Below are 6,387 nucleotides of genomic sequence, written 5' to 3'. Positions count from 1 at the left end.
CAGTCCCCGAGGCCCGGTCCTCTGCGCCACCTCGCCCGGCGTCCCGGCCGCCGCGCCTGCCGGTCCCGAGAGGTAAGCAGAGCGCTCCACGGCCAGGCGCCCGCGTCCCGGCGGGCGCTGCTGTGCCACGGGGCGGCCCTTGGCTCGGCTGGAGTCGGGAAGCGCCCCGGGACGCGCAGGTGGACGGTGGCGTTCCCTCCACGCATCCGCCTCCGCCCCGGGGGACACGCTTTAAAAGGGTGCGGGTCTCCACACCTCGGAGTCCCGACGTTGGCCTGAGCCGTCTGTCCCCCGGCGCGGGTGTTGCCGAGTGGCTGAGACCCGCCGCCGACGGGTGCTGAGTCCGCATCGCCGAGACCCTTGAAGAGTCGCTTCCTGGGATGCTAAGCGTTGCCGAATAAGTCTCTTTCCGAAAAGAAATTCTCTCTGGGGGTACAAACCGTGTGAGATGTAGGCATTTCAAAACGATCCTCCTTAAGAGGACTTTATGTAAGCTGATGACACCAGGGCTGGATTTCCAAGCGTGAACTTGACTTTCAGGCCTTTGGAGAGCTGAGTAGTTGGGGCGAGCGCGGCCGTGGGACCCGGGCAGAGCAGACTTGACTGAATAAATAACGCCTGTTTACACCAGCTGCTTTGGAGCGAGGAACTCCCTCCTATTAAATGTTATTTTCAGATTTATGCACACGAGCATGTGGATGTTTGCCAGAAGGGACAAAATCACTTTGCTTCTTTTTGTTTCTCCTTTTATTTGAAAAGTCAATGGTCCCATGGACATTAGCGTCATTCATTTTCTGCTGCTATGCAGGGGGACATAGAAGCGTTGAGCTAACTTGGTTTCAGTAGAGAGAGACATGGGATCTAAGGTCGGGTGATGCTGTCAGTTATTGAGAATATTTAAACTTCTCTCCACCTTCTCAGCTGATGCATTTAGAAATTGTGTATCAAGTGTATAGATGTGAATGCTATGAATGCTGTATAGAAGTATTTTCAAATGCATATAAGATATACCTAAGTTCTTATTGTTTTTAGAACGATTCTGAAGACAAACATCCTATGTAACTAGTTGTGGTATTGGGACCAACATGTCGAAAGAAAATAGGCAAGTAAAGTAGAAAAAAATTAAAGAGGCATATTATGTTTATGATCATAACCCATGTTATAATCGACAGGGAGGCTTTTTTTTTTAAAAAAAGTCCTGCTTCTGTTCCATTCTAGGTATTATTATCATACAATTCTGTGTTTTACTGGTCATTTTCATAAGAAAGAAAATGTGTTATAATCATGAAATCAGTTATAATGAGGGTTGTAAAAAAAGGCTATTGTGGTGGAAGCAACCAATTGGGAGAAGCCAGTTAAACTTTTAGGGAGCTTGCTTTTCCTTAGTTTGGCTATTGAATATCAGCGACTTAAAATAAGATTTTAATTGCACTTGGTGCCCACACTTGCTCAAGAGATGGGATGATGCTTTCTGCAAAGGCCTCACCCAGATTATGTTCAAGGAAAGAATTGGGTCAAATTTGTGGCCAATTACACTAAAACAGAATTTTCTCTCTCTTTCTTTCTTTCTTTTATTTTCTTCTTCTTCTTCTTCTTTTGTTTTTTTGTTTTGTTTTGGTTTTTTTTTGCTTATTGGGGAGGAGAGGGAGCATCAATAGCACCAATCATCTATAATTCCCTTCAAATCTCTGCTTGCTTTCAGGAAGTGCAGTATTTCCTTTGTTCAACCAACTCTTGCTGAAAGAAAGCAAATAGAGACACACCAGTTTCCTTTCCACTGAATTTTAGTTTATTTCAATAGATCTTCTTAAGTCCATTAATTTTGGTCCTTATATGAAGAGATGTAACAAGAGATGCTTGCTTATTAAAATATACTGACTGAATAATAGGGAGATTATAAACATTAAGAAAATATATATTTGGTTATGTTTAATAGCACAAAGTGTGCTAGCATGGAAAAAAAAACTATTCTTAAATGTCCTGCATCTTCTTCTATTGTCAAATAGACTGTTTATATCAGAATAAGTGCTTCTTCTCACAAATCACTTTGTACCTCAGGCCAACAAGATTTTCCCTGCCATCCTAGGTGGTCTGGGAAGATTGGTTGTGTGAATGAATCATCGTCTCCTGCTGCATATCAGCAGCAAGTACTGCAAGACTGACAGAAGATGATAATTGTTATTTATCTGTTTTGTCCTTAAGACTACCCTAAATAAACCAAGTCAGGATTACATGGAGTTCACATTTAATTGTAATACTCTGTCTTTTTTAAAGCTTTGATAGCTTGGATGTAGCTCTTAGAAATGAAATAACCCAGATAACACCAATTGTGCAAGGAAGTGTTAATATACCGTTTGTGGATGCCAGGCAGGGAAGGCTTGGGTATGCACAGCACAATGCTAAATGAAAGTTTGCCAAAATTTAGTGAATTGATCAGTGCAAAATGCTGAGCAGATAAATAATGTGAAAATGTATTATTCAAATTGGCTAACTCTTTGATAAAATTAAGCAAATAATTAGGATGTGCCATAATGAGAAGGGAGTTTGGTGCTTCGCAAAGATAATCTTGGTATTGGGCATACCTGAATGTTCTTGACAGATAAGCTGTAGTGTGATGAAAGGGGCTTGTATAATTACAGATCATTGTTCCAGGGAAAATTAGTTTTCTCCCTAGTTTCCTTTCATTGTCATGTGGAAGTTTGACTTCTCAGCATGGTTTTGCTATTTCATGATTACTACTTTATGAATCACATTGAATGGAGCCATCATTTTCTGAGGTTCTAATTCGGTGTTTTTGAAAAAAAAAATCACAATTCGAATGCGAGGAAGGACATGAGGAGACTAAAGACCTGGGATTTTGCTGATTGGAATCTGATGTTGAAAGACTTTTCAAATCTATTGGTGGGTGGTGTTCTGTGACAATGGTGAGTAATGTGAGTATACTTAATGCTGTAGGTATCAATAACAAAACTTAAGTGTGAGGTCTGTAAATGTGTTGATGTTGATAAAGAAGACAGAGTAGAGCTTACAGTGCAGTACCTTTTAAACTGTGTATCTTGCACTCTGGATTCTCTTACGGAGCTTTAGGTATTCTGCATGATTCAAATTTCACTTTAAATATACCAGGGGTGCCAAAAAATATATACTTTTTTTTTTTTGAGTCAGAGTCTCACTCTGTTGCCCAGGCTGGAGTGCAGTGGCATACTCACGGCCACCACAGCCTCGACCTGCTGGGCTCAGGTGATCCTTCCACCTCAGCCTTCCAACTAGCTGGAACTACACGCATGCGCCACCATGCCTGGCTAATTTTTGGATTTATTGTAGAGACGATGTTTCTCCAAGTTTCCTAGGCTGGTCTCGAACCCCTGAGCTCAGGCAATCCTCTCTTCTCGGCCTCCCTAAGTGCTGGGATTACAGGCTTGAGCCACTGTACCTGGCAAAATATATACATATTTTAAGAGATGTTATCTAGTATTACTTTTCAAAGTTGAATTAGATTACAGTACCAGTATACAGTATGATGTTCACTCAAAAGATGATGTTAATCAGATTAATGCTAGCATCACCATGCGACAGGCAGGGCAAAGAAAATGGCAGAAGCACAGTTGTCATTCGAAGAGCTTAAGACCATTTTGAAGTGGTATTTGAAATTTGAGAACATTGTGCAAGTAACAGTAACCGTGGAGGCATGTGTATGCAACAGAATCTCCAACACACCTAACAGTTGCACACATTCATGATAAATCTGAGACGCATGGGACTGTGTGTGATGTGCACACGGGAAGATCCAAGAGGCCTCACATAGCAAGTCCTGCCGTAGTTCGCTGTAATCAGAAGTGTCTGGACACCGATGGTAATGACTTTGATCACCTCTTGTGATTGCAGAAGTCAAATGTGATTTGTATTCAACTTTTGTTATCAGTATATATTGAGTATTACAATTTTAATACAGTTTTTTCCCTTTCTTAAAATGTGTATGCATTTTTTTGCTACCCTCTGTATTTTTAACTCTTTTACAAAAATAATTTTAAAAATATCCAACTCCCATTTTAACACATTGGAGACAGGTATTTACAAAATAATAAAAAACGAACTCCCATTTTAACAAACAGGAGACAGGTATGTTATCTTGAGTTCTCTGATTGATTTCCCAGTAATTCAATATCACAAAATAACCCCCCACCCCCATCCCCCACAGTGCTATTTTGTATATTGAGGTTCTACATAAGATTTCACTTGACAAGAGTTTTGGTGCTAAAGTATCTTTGGAATCATTTTGAATTTGGGTCCTTAATAGTTATGTACTACCAGGCAAGTTTTTTTAATCTCCTTCAACCTTAGCAGAGTTGTTATGATAAAATAAAATCAAGAATGTGAACCATCTTGAATATTCAAGTGAAAGTAGGTGCTTAAAGTGAATTCTCTTCATTCAGTTTGTTTCAACTAAAAACTGAGTTCATTTCTCAGAGAGTTTTACACAGCTATTGAGTCAACAAGATTGTAACATAATCTTCCCTACTTTTATTTTGATGATTTCCAAATATTTCATAGATATCTATGCAGTAGATGGTATGGGAAGCAGACGTTATTTTCAAATTTGATGAAGAAAAATTGTGATCGAAGACATAGAGAATGCTGGTTTGTGTAATATCAGTGGCACAGCCAATTAAATGGACCATGTGGTATACTTTTCATTTAATTAGATCTCTTCTCTCAGTCTTTTCTTCATGAAGAAGAAGTTTATTTAAACAAGAAGACACTTGATTTAAGGAAAACAAATTTGAGATTCATTTATTTTAAAGTAACTTATTCCTACTTAAAAACAGATTGCTCTACATGAAATAGCTGTCTACAAAAAATTATGTGTCCTTGATTTCATAATAATAAAAAAGTTGAAATTCTCAAATTTTTTTTTTTTTTTTTTTGAGACAGGGTCTCATCTATTGCCCAGGTTGGAGTGCAGCGGCATGATCATTGTTCACTAAAGCCTTGAACTTCTGGGCTCAAGTGATCCTTCTGTCTCAGCCTCCTGAGTAGCTGGGACTACAGGTGTGTGCCAACACACCTGGCTAATTTTTTTGTAAAGATGAGGTCTTGCTTTGTTGCCAAGGCTGGTCTTGAACTCCTGGGCTCCTGCAGTCCTCCTGCCTTGACCTCCCAGAGTGCTGGGGTTACAGATGTGAGCCACCACGTCTATCTTGAAATTCTCAATTTAAACAAAGTATGCAAAGATATCTGTTGCTGTTAAGAGCAAAAAATTACTGGAATATAAAAATAAAAGTTGAGAGCATAAAACAGAGCATAGAAGTTGAGCTCACAGGCCACTAATTGCAAATAAGCTATTTTCATAGATCTGGGTTTTTTCTCCTTCATCTCCACTTGATAGTGATGATGGTAATGTACCATTACCAGTCGTCTTGTTTTTTTTTTCTTTTAAGCAACATACTTATTTAGAAACACCAGTTGCTTTGAGTACAATAAGGAAATGGAGAGAGGGGAAATGAAATAGAGAAAACTGTACTATTTGGTAGAATCAAATTGTAGTTTTCTAAGTGAGAATATGTTATTGTCTGTATGCACAAGAGCTGTAAAGCAGCAAATTCTCTCTTTAGTACACGCCTCCTATCTGTGGCTGCTGGAGCCCATCAGTTGTATCTTTATTCTCCATTTCCAAGTGGGCATGTGTGTCTCTTTCACTGGTGTGTTCTCATTAAATCAGAATCTGATCTGCATCATTGACAATCCTTGTCATTCACAATAGACTTTCATTAGTTAACCAAGTAGTATATATGCCTCTTAATAAGTGCACCAGAGAACCATCCTGCCCCCCGCAGATTCAAATGAATATGGCTTTGTTCATGGTCTTTACCCTCTCCTTGGGCTGTAGTGAGTGTGGGGTCTCTTTCACCATTAGTTCACTAAAGGTGCCAGGCTGATTCTGAGCCAGCTGCATCAGAATCAGCCATCTTCCTCAACCTTCAGTGGTCTCTCTACAAAAGGTTATATCCCTCAACTTCTGTTTTGCCTAAATGGAAAAAAAAAAAAGAAAAGAAAAGAAAACGAACTATATCCTGTTAGGATTTTCAAACAAGTAGTGACCAAGCATTCAAGTCTATGCAAGTTTTATATATTCTGTTTCACTTCATCTCAAATGAGAACCAGGTGAAGTGCTGAGCTAATAAAATGAAAAGAAACCTCTATGTGCCCAGATGTTCATGTGTTGATTCTAATAATCATGGACTGAATACATATAGTCCCCTTGAGAGCTAAGCTAATGGTGCACAGGATCATACACAGTAGTATAGTGGACATTGGATACTCAGAGGGGGAGGACAGGAAAGGGGTGAGGGATGAAGAACTACCTGTTGGGTACAATGTACACTATTT

Source organism: Carlito syrichta, unplaced genomic scaffold (genome assembly GCF_000164805.1).
Source record: "Carlito syrichta isolate Samal-C Ts95f unplaced genomic scaffold, Tarsius_syrichta-2.0.1 Scaffold315088, whole genome shotgun sequence".
In the NCBI taxonomy this organism is placed as follows: Eukaryota; Metazoa; Chordata; class Mammalia; order Primates; family Tarsiidae; genus Carlito; species Carlito syrichta.
Note: the sequence above shows the minus strand (reverse complement) of the source record.